Genomic DNA, 14112 nt, shown 5'->3' on the forward strand with positions numbered 1-14112 from the left:
TGTAACAGAGATAGTGAATTCTTTACGCATTTCACAAAGCAGTCAATGGACAAAGCAATCAAACATTTTTAGCCATGTTTAAAACATGTCTATTTAGCATTCATTCATGGAAAAGAGCCAGTTCCTGTTTTGGTCCTGATATGGTGCCACACTGAGGTGCCGTCTCAACCTGATAGGTGTTTAAAGAGGGCCGCCACTGTCTTATATAGCAGCCAGATGGAAACGTTCATGCGATTGGTCACCTATCTGATCTAAATTCAGTGGAAGCAGGCTGCGGCATGTGTATCTGTATAGCAATGTGTGAGGTAGAAAGAAACTGGGTTATTTTGGTGCCTGCACATAATGATTATGGGACTGGCATGTGTGGGGCCGAGGCATCATGCACCTTTATATGTAAAGGGTTTTTCGTTTTTGTTGTTGTTTTTTAGGTGAAGGAGGAGGCACCAGTAAAAGTCTTGGCACTTTTTGTTATTTTTTTTGTTTAAAGTCACCATTAAATTAAAATTGACAATTCTTATTTTTAATGGGATATTGATGTATTTATTACAAATGTTTTTTCCGTGCACATCAAATTCATGTGCTCTCGTAATTTTTTTATGAAAATAATATCCCCTCCCCTTTGCATGACGATGATGTGTTTACTGGCATGAGGGCTGGACAACCTGTCACTGTCAGATTGCAGCAATAGTAAACCATGATGAACAAACTCGAGTCCCGTCCTACATATTTATATATATATATATATATATATTCATGTCTTTTTGTTTTTTTTCTTGTTCCCCAAGATGAAAAAACCTATAAATCAAACTAAATGGTGTAATGTAGAATGTTTTCTTAAATTTTTTTTTTTTTTTGCATCGATATTTCGATAACACCTTTTGTGTTCCATGGGGGAAACGGTCATCCTACCTAACCCCGCAAAAATATAACAAATATTATTATTTATTGTAAAACTAAGTTTTTTACATTAGCCTGTATGTAAAATGTGTCACGAGCAAAGGATTTTTAAGTAGTGCATTGGTTTGCATTCTTGTAGCTTATATACAGTTATGAATTACCTTAATCAGTTTTGTACACGGCAAGGGTAAGTTTCGCTTTTCCTTTAAAACACGTTTTGTCGTTTTGGAGGTGGAGGTATTTAATTAAATGTCTAATTAAATCCTAAAACTCTTGGGCTATTTTGACTCAACAAATTAATCTTATTTACATTTTTTGACGAGTGCCGCAAACTACAAACACTCAGGTTACAATATTACTCACTGCTCCTAATGTGTGTGCACCAACTTGGATGGGTTGGTTAAATGCAGAAGACAAATTCCGAGAATGGGTTACCATACTTGGCCTTCACTTCACTTGTCAGTATACAGAACAGAGAAGAATCCAGAAATATGAACAATATTAACTCTAATTTTATCGCAGGATATTTTCTTCCCTCTGTTCTGTCTTTAGGTAGGACTTTATGATAGGCTCACCATAAGCGTATAGTGTAACCACTATTATTTAATACTATATTGTGTCATAGCCTCTTTGAGCCCTAATGAGGGCAGCCATTTGGAAATTGGTCATAATTAGATTGGGTTGCCCTGTATGCTGAGCATTCAATCACTGCTTTGCCCATCTTTCAGCTTTTCCACCTCTAAGATCTTATGTAATAGAATGGACACACACCCCAGGGTGTGTATGCATCCATTTTGGGTGTAATTCTGTTGTGTTGGTATAGCAATAGACTTGAATTTGTGTGTACATGTGTGTCCTTGTGTGTGTGTCCTTTGTCCCATTTAGGAATGACAAAAGCAGAAGATGAGGATTAGAATACCTTAATTTGTGAATCAATGGCAGCTCTTAGGGCCTGAGGTGAAGACAAGTCATTCATATTCAAACCCTTTCATAACTGTTGTCTTTCCAGGGAGAAATCAAACTGAAAAGTTTGAGCCTGTTATTTAGTTTTATTGAGTTTAAGTCATATTTTGGTAAATGGTCCAAGAATAAGAGTTTTCAGACCTTAGATCATTTGCTTTGTTACAAAACAGGGACTTAAAAGTTACAATATTGCATTTTCTTCTTGGTTCGGTTCGCTTACACAAGGCGTAGCGTAGCAAAATTTGTCAAAGCATGTCACACGCGAGCAAATATATTCGCATTTTCATTTGGGCAGAGACCACCTCGTTCAGGCGATCTCGGGCTGATTATTTTGGTGAGGATCTCAGCACTATTTCTGGTGTCATTTATGTAAATATTAACTAACCAAACAAAGGGAGAAAACATGCCAGGTCTTAAAACAAACGGCCCAAACGAGGCAGTTGTGAAAACGCCCTCAGTTACTATAAAGCTCTTTAAAGGAATAGTTTACACAATAGTTTTTTTTTTTTTTTCACATTTCACATTTCACATTGTACTTTACCTGGGGTTAATAATCAATCCTGGCTATTCATAAGCTAATGTTTCACACTGTACATTTCTACACCTTGGGTTAACGTTCATATTTGCAGTGTCAGTGTCATTGATTGGATGAACATTCCAAGCGACCCGTTTAAATAAGCGTTGCATTTTAGCATTGCGCATCCTCCTATTATATATTGCCCTGTACCTGCAAACCTTTCCTGAATAGACTTTTTGGACTATAAATATAAGCATAAAACTCTTCTTCACTCCAATTCACATGTTTTCTTTCGCCATTTGACATTTCCCCTCAAACACTGAAATTACTGTATATATATATACATGCAATGTGTTTCCGTCACTGTCCAAAGCATGTGAATACAAGGTAGGCCATGCGATAGGTTGTCTGTTGCTAAGCATTTAGCCATAATATTCTGTGATAAATGTGACCAGTTAAGGGAAAAAGAACACAGAGGCAGCAGGCTACTGCAAACGCTTAGTGGATTTATTTCCACAGAATGGGGTTACAAAAGTAAAGAAAATGTTAACCCAACTGAGATACACCAAAGTATTTATAAAGAGAAAAAAAAAAACACTTACAATAAACACGAGTCACTGCATTTACCTCTCAACGATTACAGAGGTCTAGACACTACAGGACCTATTCTCTCACAGAACACCACTAACTCATACAGAAACAGTTAACAAATTTATACATTGGTGGCCAGCACCAGTTAACACAAAAAGGGGGATACGCAGACACATAATGGCCATTAGACCTGACCCAGGCGCACCAACATCCACCACATATTCTAACTCCGCATAGTTTCACACTGTACAAGTTTGACACCACAGTGCGGGGTTAGCACCGCAAGCGCGATGCAAACCCCGCTCTGGAGTTTTATAACCCCAGGTAAAAAGGGGTTCTAACCCAGCTTCTACATTACGTTCACACTATGCTAGCCCGGGGTTAAGCTCAGTGCGAAAAGCCTTAGCTGTGGCATCATTTACTCACCCTCATGTCGTTCCAAACCCATATGATTTTCTTTCTTTTTTTCGAAAGTTTGTGGACTAATTTAATAGTGCTTTTGTGTCCTTTTTTGTCATTTGAAAGCTCCATTCATTGTGCATAGAAAAGAGCAACCATAAATTCTTTCTAAATATCTCCGTTAGTGCTTCTTAAAAGAAAGAAATACATTATGGGTATGAAACGTAATGAGGGTGAGTAAATAATGACAGAAGTTTCACTTTTGGGTGAACTATCCCTTAGTGTGTGTGTATGTTTGTTTATGTTGATGTTTATGATTGTGAAACATTCATCATTCCTAAATTCTTTCACCGCAATAGCTAACGGCCTTGAAGCGATTTTTATCTTTTGCATATCAGTGTATTTCACTGTTTTTCAGAATTCAACTCCATGCTTTTATCGACAAAATAGACCTTTTTACCTCTAAATGGTTTACATTATTATGCAGTAGCAGCTTAGTGCCTCTTATCTGGACCTGCCAACATAAGCTGACATTCCTTTCAGCTGTTGATTGTGCTGGATTCTCGTTTGCTGTTTTCTTAGAACTGTAGAGGTGGAGGGGAAGTGTGATTGTGTTTAAGGAATGTGAAATGTGCAGGGAGAGGGTGTGCCAACTTTGGAGGGTCATAACCGAGGCACATTGTACATACGGGAGTCTGATTTCTTCATGTGCTCTTGCTGTACTGACGATAGGGTCTTTCAGGAGGGATTGCCTGTTTACATTCTTACTTGGAGGATTGACGCAAACTCAGAAAATATTTTGGTTTTGAAGTCCCCTTAGAAATGTGTTGAGGGGTGTTTTGAGAATTTGTGGATTTGCTTCAGCGTGTGAGAAAATGACTGCTCTAGATTTGTTCTTATTTGGGCCTGTGGTGTAGACTTGACTCCACAAGGCAGTCAGACGGTGATGTGAAAACAAATAGCAATTTTTATCCTCATCCCAACTTGCTTTCTCAGTTTATGGGAGACTGGGGCCAGTTGTCACAGGTCTGTAGCTAGGAATTCCTCCAAATAAAATTACAGTATCATCATTTTTAATAAATGTCAGGTTGGGGGTAAATTGTCTTAAATGTATTCATATTTGTAAGTAAAACATTGGTTTGATATTTTTATGCTTTTTTGCTCTTTCATGCATTGTTTTGCATTTTTTTACTTCAACCTGCAGGCAAAAGTGACCCAAATAATCTTTATTTGCTCATATGTGACTCCAGTTTGTTTTCCCATAACAGTGTGAACAGCACAAACCACATGGAATCTAATCTTTTTGATTCTGATTTGGGCCACTTTCATATGTGGTCCTAAATCAGATACATGTCTGTTTGTTTTTTGTTCGGTTTTTTTTTGGCAGTGCGACCTCACACCAACACAAATGATATTTGGTACAATTTTCGTGTGCAATTTTGTCTGTTAAGGCCAATGTATAAATTAGTTGACTGGTTTTCTTTATGGCGCAATGCTTATTAGAACACCTCTCCATAAAAAATCTGTTGCATCGCATGTGAATGTTCGTGTCAGTCTGAACAGATGCATTAACAGCCGTTCATTCAAATCAAGGTTTATCGCATTAAATATTTGACCCGAATAATTCGTCTTGAACAGTCATGTAATCGGAATTCAATCTTTTGTATCACTCTTGATCAACATTGACATTCGTTCAAAATTCTGCACTGGCCAGAGCCACTCAAAAGATTTTACATACCAGTAGTTCTTTGGCCACTCAGTGAATATGGAAGACAGCTGCGAAGGTAGTCAGTGGTGGGACAGTGAGATGTTAGAATTCTTAAGTGAAGCCATTCACGTCACAGTCCCTCCACTTCTGGCTCTGACTCGGCATCCAAAGACTGTTTAGTAGCAGGTTCTAGTAGAGTAGAGATAGAGTAATTTTTTTGTTAAATATAATTCTTTTGTTAAACAATCCAACTAATCTCCCTTTAATTCCCGTAAATGGTGTTGTTACAGTAACACAAGAAGTTGTACAAGCACATTATGATGATATTTATTTAAGGTGTCTCCCATGTTGGAGGGTTACTTCCTTAATAGTGTAGGATTACTATTGTGAGAACAGCAGAGTGAGCCTATAATCATATTCAGCCCTGTTGCCCAGTATTTTATTGCTGTAGAATTGTCACATCTGGTATGTGGTCAACCACTGTTGCAGCAGCTATTTAAAAAAATTAAATAAAATTAGGGAGGATACTGTGCTAATGCTGAATTATAATTGATGGTCCCCATGAAATGCAAGAAAAAAAATAAAAGTTCTGCATAGTAAACAGTTAAAACTGGAATAAAAAAAGTTTTCCCTGTTCTGTTTTTAGCCTGGGAATTATTCCTGTACTTATGGCCAGGCCTTCACAAAATCTGCTCTCGCGCATAGAGAAATATTGTGGATACTTTGAAAATACTTTCAGCTAGTAATAAGCTCCATTTATCAGATTTTATACCATAATTAACCTACAGTCCACAGAATTCCCATAATCTTGGCAGAAAAATAAATAAAATTGTGCAAGATCCATTTGGTCTACCGATGGGTAAACAAACCAAGAATGTTGCCTATTACAGTGAATCTGGCAAAGCATATCGGCCCTCAGATCTGAATCGATGCTCCTCATTAATTACACCGTTATGATGGAAAAGAGGTCAGGGGCTCACACGCACTCTTATCTCATCCATCTTAAAGCAGGAAATGATAACACTGCCTCTGTGGATCCACAGGGAGAAATGGAGGCATTTGTGGAATCCAGCATGACAGCAGGAGGCCATACAATAGGAGTGAAAATGTTAATGTGTGCTTACAGGCATAGAGCAAAGCCTGTGAACTCCTACTGAGTTAATGGGCAATCAGATTCTCTTCTATTCAGCCTTGTTTGATCTTTTATAATGCAACAACAGATGGGCTCATTTGAATTTATGCAGTGTTTTTCATGCCGTCTTGATACTTGTATCCGTATACCATTCACGGTTCTGAAATTCAGAGAGCTCATTGTAAAATAGCAGCGGGGTGAAGCACATTCCTTTGAGGAGACAGAGATGTGTTTTTCCTCATATTTGAGGCCCTTCTCCAAAGTTGCCTCATTCCTGACATGTTTTGTTCTCTCTGACTTTTTGTCGTCTTCTTATTGTTTAATTTTAGTGTGCTTCGCTGAAATGATGAAAACCGTATTTGTATTGCCAAAGCATTTGCAGCAGAGCTGCGTACAATGGGAAATTGTGCAATGTAAAGTACCAATAAAAATAGTATACATAAACAAGTAATATTAACAAACATATATGTTTCTGAAAGAACTATATTCACCAAGGCTGCATTTACTTTGATCAAAAATAGAGTAAAACAGATAAGATAAGACTGTTGCTAATGCTGAATGATAGTCGATGGAATGCAAAACAAAAGATAGAAAAGACAGCAACAGAAGATAGCATCAGTAAATAGCTCTGTTTCAGAATTTTACTTTTTACTGTATTTTTGATAGTTAGAAAAAACAGTAATATTATTTAATATTATTACATTTAAGCAGTTTTTATTTATATATAATATGTTTTAAAATGTCATTTACTCAAGCACTTCATATTTTCACAGTTGAAAACTGTTGTTACTTATGCTACTCATTCTTTGATGAACAGAACAGTTCAAAAGAAGACCTTTTGAAAGTTTTTACTGTCACTTTTGATTAATTGAAGGCATCCTTGCTGAAAAACATTTATTAATTATTTTAAAAATATATATCACTGAGCCCAAACTTTTGAACAGCAGTGTATAAAATAAAGTGACTACAAACTAAGAATGAACGTAAAAAGAAAGTAGCAATTACTACATTTAACTACTTTAACCAAAAAGAAAAACCTTAACCAAAGAAGAAAAAGACAAAAAATAGTGATAATGAGCGTAAGTTTAGTGATAAAGACTTTCTCATGTCTGATGAGCAGGTGTGAGGTCGATTTTATCTCGTCTGCTCTCATCCATGCCCTGAGAAAGCTCCGGGTCTGTGCATGACATTAACCGCTCCATTGCACGTCTGGCGAGGGCTATCGGCAGGTCAAATGTCCCTCCCATCCTTAATGATCAGCACACACATACAATGGGAGGAAGTAACAGGTCCTGCCCTACCATGAGTCCTCTTACATTACTGGCATTTAGGTTCACCGGTCCCCACTTTTCAAAAGGCTTATAAATCACACAGGATGAGTTGTTTTGAGAAAGTAAAAATGCAGAATGTTTCCTGTGATGGGTAGGTTTAGGGGCAGGGTTAGTGTAAGGGGATAGAATATACAGTTTGTACGGTATAAAAACCATTACGTCTATAGAGAGTCCCCACAAAGATAGTGAACCAGACATGTGTGTGTGTGTGTGTGTGTGTGTGTGTGTGTGTGTGTGTCCTCATTCCGATCATCACTGACCGCTCATCTGCGCTGTGTCTCTGGTATGTCATCTTTAGCTGCACTGGCAGCGTGGTGAGGTGGGTCAGTCGGAGCATTCCCGTGGTCAGTTGTAAGATGTTTGTTCAGTTGGCTCCATATGTTTTCGCAGGCTGTAACCTATGGCTATGCGGGTCAAAGACTCATCAGGAAAAAAAGAGGTGGCTTAGAGAGACTGTCAAACTTTACCATTGCAATACTCAAACTTAAAATCTAAATAATTTATCATTTCATTTAGCATTTTTTTTTTTAATTTATATACATTTGATTGCCCATGCTGGCAATGTTTGTTTATGGGGATAATTTATAAAAAAATGTTTTATATTATTTTATATTTGTAGTCATATATATTTAGTTTTGTTTTATTTATTTTAATGAATGTGTGTGTGTGTGTGTGTGTGTGTGTGTGTGTGTGTGTGTGTGTGTGTGTACATTTTATATATATAGATTAATTCAAATGTATTTTTAAATGTATTCATTCAAATGGCTTTCTTTTTTCCCCCTTAATTCACACTTCTTTATTTATTTCACCTTATATATTTTTTTTAGATGTCAATATCCTTATATTTGTTTGTGTAGTGTGTATATCTGTGCAGCATTTACTTGATTAACTCATATAAAAAACTGAATTTGAGATACTGCTAGAAAAATATATGATCAATATGTGATACAATATGCTCTTACACCATGTTTACTGACATGTTATCATTCATATGTTAATGAGATCACATGTGGAAAGCAATGTTGATTATGTAAAGATGCTCACCTGACACATTTTCTGCATTTTTTTTATATGCCCTGGCGCAGAACCCAGTAAAGGGTAGTAAACAAGCAGTCTTCTTGTCTACAACTCCAGACTTCCCTGTTTAGCTCTGTAATGCATCACTGGAATGTTGGGAAATGCAGAAATAGTCACTATAAAAATAGTGTTAGGAAAATTAGATATAATCTAAGAGTCTCTCTCTCTCTCTCTCTCTATCCTTTTCTTATTTTCCTGTTTCCTTTCTTTTTTCTCTCTCTCTCTCTTTTGTCTCTCTTGCATTCACACTCTAACTGAGAAAAACAATCCAGAGCAATGTCAGCTCCACTCGTGTCTCAGTTTACATACTAGCAACAGATAGGTGCCAAGACAAGAATGTGGAAATTCAGGTTTGGATAAAGGTAGTCCAGAAAGTGGGAGAAACAGAGATCTTCATGTTGGCAAGAATTAGTCGATCACCTGTATACTTACAAAGAGACAACAATATATATATATATATATATATATATATATATATATATATACATACATACACACACACACACACGGAACTGTTTCTGTTGTTGTATTTTTTTTTTTTTGTAAAATATATATATATATATTTTTTACAAACAAACCACCAAAAAAACTACAACAACAAAAACAGTTCCAAAGAACTCTATGTAAGTATACAGGTGATCGACTAATTCTTGCCAACATGAGGATCTCTGTTTCTCCCACTTTCTGAACTACCTTTATCCAAACCTGAATTTCCACATTCTTGTCTTGGCAAGATATTTTATTTATTTATTTATTTATTTATTTTCTTCCAGCCAGGATGCAATAAATCCAAAGTAACATTACATTGTTACAAAAATAAATGGTGTTCTTTTGAAATAAAAAAAAATCCCGAAAAAAAGTATCACGGTTTCCACAAAAACATTAAACAGCACAACGGCTTTCAACATTGATAATAAAAACAAATATTTATTTAACATTAAATCAGCATCAGACTGGAGTAATGGCTGCTGAATGTACTGCTTTGCCATCACAGGATTAAATTACATTTTAAAATAATTACAATAGAAATCAGTTATATTAAATTATAGTAAGATTTCACAATATTACTGTTTTTACTGCAGCATTGGCGAGCATAAGAGACTTCTTTAAAAACTTTACAAAATCTTGCTGAATTTTGAATAGTAGAGAATAAAGAATGTTACATAGGTATGTTGCCACTGAAGACATTTCGAAATCATAAAACTATTTATTTTCAGGTTAATTTACCCCAGATCTTTAATGTGGCCTCAGTCTTTTGGGCATACTGTAGACTGGATGAAAGCTTTTCAGCGTGCTGGAATGAACATGACTTTCTGATTCCAACTCGTGTTTCTCTCACCGTTTCTGTTCTTTCTTTCCCACACATTTCCTCCCGCTCTCTTTGTGTCTTTGGTAGCGCATTGTTCTGAATGGCAATAGGAGTGAGCTGTGGTCTCAGGTAACTGAGTGGAAGTGAAGGCCTGGTTGAGTCTTTCCATGGCTGCTGTATGGGGCCATTACGCTCCTTCTCTTATTCCCCTTTTTGGCTTTATGTGGTTTTGGCTGGGCTAGTTTAACACAGCCTCTGGGTATGGAGCCCCATTTCCTCTTGCCCAGTCAAATGGTAATTACGCTCTTTAATGTTAAAAGGTGAGTCGGCTTTCGTACTTCAACTTTTGTGATGTGCCTATAATGGAAGGAAGTAAAGGAGGGCTATTAAATGGGTCCATGCGTCTCATGTTACCCTTGGATGGGTGTTAAGTATGTCATGTATTGTCATATTCATGCCAGTGTCATTATGGAATGAAGCTGGTTGACTAGGATTTTGCAATCCACATATTCAAAACAGTTACACAACCCACAGTGACACACAATCATTTTTCTTTCATTAGTGTATAAATGTTGTTTATGAATCACACTTAGTTTGAGCATTCAATTTTGCAACACTATATTTTTGATGCTTTTTTGAAGAGTTTTGTACCGTCCTCCTCCTCTTCCATGTGAGGTTCCAGGCACGTACATTGTTGCCATGAGTCCCCCCCCCCCCCATGTCCTCTTTTTAAAAGGCGTCTGCTTCACTTCCAGCGACACGGTTTCAGGGTTCAGGCTCTGTGTGTTGTGCGTTAAATGCGTGTATAGCCGGAAGCACTCGCTCCAGACGCCAGGCTGGAAAATAGCAGGAATTGCATTTTGAAATCCCAGGAAACATCCGTAATTTCTGCTTGCATTCCTTTGCAGTTGACTGAGCGCTCTCTCCCCAAGCACCTCCCATCAGGAAGTGCCTGACAATGGGAGCAGAGTGCCAGAAACAGGCAGACAGACAGGCAGGACAGAGCTGGGGGCAGCCAGGGGTATCCAAAGTCTATTCCCCTTGCCCTCCTACCCTAATTCAACAAACCAATGCTTGCATAACATAAGCAATGGTGGTTATTTACAGGCGATACCAAAAACGTTGTCTTTACAAATAAGTATTGTATTAGGATTTTAATTTACAGAATAATTTACACTAGTCATCGACTTTTGGAACCGTCTGTTTATAGAAAAATACATTTTCTCTCCTACATTTAAAAAAAAAAAAAAAATAAAATAAATAATGATGAGGCACCTACATGGAAAAATATACAAGCTATTTTTTATAATAAAACTACTCAAAGCCATTCTATTCTCTCACATTCTGCTTGGATATTTGTTTTTCTCATGTCTTTTTAGTTAATTGTTAAAGTCATTCCTTAAACACTCAATACACTCCCATTCAAAATTAATGAGAGAGAAAATAATACATTTATTCAGCAAGGACAGATTAAATTCAGATCAAAAAGAAAATGTTCCACAAAACTATTAAGCAACTGTTCATCGTTGATAATAATAAGAAATGTTTATTCAGCACAAAATCAGCAGATTAGAATATAATAATTATTTCTGGAGGAACATGTGACACTATTGGCAGGAGTAATGGCTGCTGAAAACACATTGTGTATAATGATGAATGAAACTGCCTGTTTAAACAAGAAACCTATTTGAACTTCAGTAAATTGATTTTTTTAAAATAAGTTGGACCAACATATAGGAAAATTTTGTTTGACAAATGTAAAAGTTACACATACTAGGAAATTGGCTTAGTAAGTTAATTTGACCTTAGCCGACTAAATTGTGCTGACCCATTTACACTGATTTATTTTGAATGAACTGAATTAAATTATGTGTAAAAATCTTTCTTCAATTAAATTAAGTAAGGGTAATGGCAATAAACTTAACTGATCAGATTCATTTGGATGGGTTTAGTCTAATTCTAGAGTATTCATGTGTATGTTTGTTGTCTAGCATGAACAGTCTACAATCTGTTGTTTACTTATGGCCTTATAGTATTGGATCATTATCATGTTGCAACATCTTTTGTTGTAGATCTCATACAGATGCCCACATTATGCTGTACTATTATCTGATGCAGCTTAGAATTCATTGGTCCCTAAATGACTAAGCTAAGCAGCTATGCACTTCTTTGCTTTACGCAAGAGGTTTTGTCATTGTCAGTTGTATGCAATGTTGTGTTACTCTTTTGTTGTGCAAAAGATCAAACTTGTCAGTTTCCTATGTAATGTGTCAGCTGAATGCGTTTTTCAGTACTCTGTTAGAGTGCTAAACATGGTTTTGTTAATGTCTTTCTTTTATTTAGTTATTCATGCTCACAGTCTTAGTTCCTGGTTATGTCATGTGATTCCCTGTTTCGCTCATGTGATCCTGTCATGTTGTTGTGTCATGTTCTGATTGGCTACCCTGTTTCATGCGTCACATTGTTTTTGGTTGTTTCATCAGTTCTGTCTTGTCATTGGTTTATCGTCTTAATTATTCACATCTGTATCTTGTTAGTCTTTAGACTTTGTTTATGTCTGTGTGCATATATATATGTATATATATATATATATATATATAGCCCTCATGTTTCCATTGTGCCTTGTCTTTGTTAATAACCTGCTGATGGTGAGTCTTTGTTTCAACGTATGGTCAAGTTTATGTCAAGTCACTGTCTGGTTCTGTTTATTTGTATCTATTCATGTTTATTATAATAAGCTGTACATGGGTTCAACTTTAACTTGCCTCTTCTGAGTGTTACAGTGCCACATTCCACATTATATAACCAAACTGACTGAATTTTCATGACTCGTATAGTTTTGAGAACAGGTTTGACTGACATTTGCTTTTTGAACTGGTGTTCTATCACATCTATCTATTCATTTTTTAATTATGACTAAAAAAATGTACTGAATCACATTTTAGGATTTATTCATGTTAAAATGTATGGATGAGGGGGAGGGAATTTTCTCATGGAGACACTTGATCATCTATCTATATTTTAATCTTAAAACTTTAAATTCTAAACTGACCTTTACAGACTCTATAAATAAGTATTATTTACTCCGAAAATATACATATTGGTATCATATAAGGAGTCATAGAAAACATACAGATTTATACAATCACTACAGATCAATAGATCTGGTTTTTTTTTTTTTTTTTTTAAATAAGCATTCAGCATTTTTAAGGAAACAGCCTTTGAAGCCAAATTATGGAAATAACTTCATCCGGCACCATATGCAGACAAAGAAAGAAGCAGAAGGCGCCACAACAATCATGCTGCAACAATACTGTGAGATTCCACTCAGCAGCTGGACAGTGAGATACACATCCCAGCCCTATCCCTTTAGTCCTGCTCTTCGCCACCTGGCCTATGCGTGTCTCCGTGTGTGAGTCTTGTCACTAGGCTTCAGGCTTAGAAGCATCCATCTAATTTCAATGGTTGACGAGACAACCCATGGATCCCCAGTCAAAATGGCCTAGAGAGACAACTTTATCAGAGCTGGTGGGGGAGGTTTCCAGACCATCTGCTCTTGTGTCCTGGTGTACATGAGACCTGATCCGTTTAGATCGTTATCACATACTGAAAAAAAAATGCTAAATTCTGTATCGGCAATGAACGTTGAGTTTACTATGACTGTCATATATGAGCTCTGGGATTAATTAAATAACAGAAAAGGATCCGATTGAGAACTTGCTGAAGGTTTATATGCTCACTGTATAAAACGGCAAACATGTAAAAGGTAATATACACACCACTGAAAAGTTTGAGGTCAGTAAAAATGTTTTTGAACAAAAAAAAAATCTCTTATGTTAACCAAGGCTGTTTATTTGATCAAAAATACAGTAAAAAATGTAGTATTGTGAAATTTTATTACAGTTTATTAAAATAACTGCCATCACCGCAGTCTTCAGAGTCACATGATTGAAGGAACATTTCTTATTCAGTTTAAAGGGGTCATGAATTGAGAAATCAAATTTTCCTTGATCTTTTGACATATAAGAGGTCAAAGTATTAAAAAAATCCTGTAAATTTCAGAGCTCCAAACTTCCTTATTAGTCCAAAAAGAGTTTTATTGAAACCAGGCTAAAAAACGAGTCGTTTCAGATTTTGTCACATTATTATGTCATAGTGGGACGAAAGACCACCTCTGCAGAAGATCAA

This window comes from Rutilus rutilus, assembly GCF_951802725.1.
Source record: "Rutilus rutilus genome assembly, chromosome: 12".
Classification (NCBI taxonomy): Eukaryota; Metazoa; Chordata; class Actinopteri; order Cypriniformes; family Leuciscidae; genus Rutilus; species Rutilus rutilus.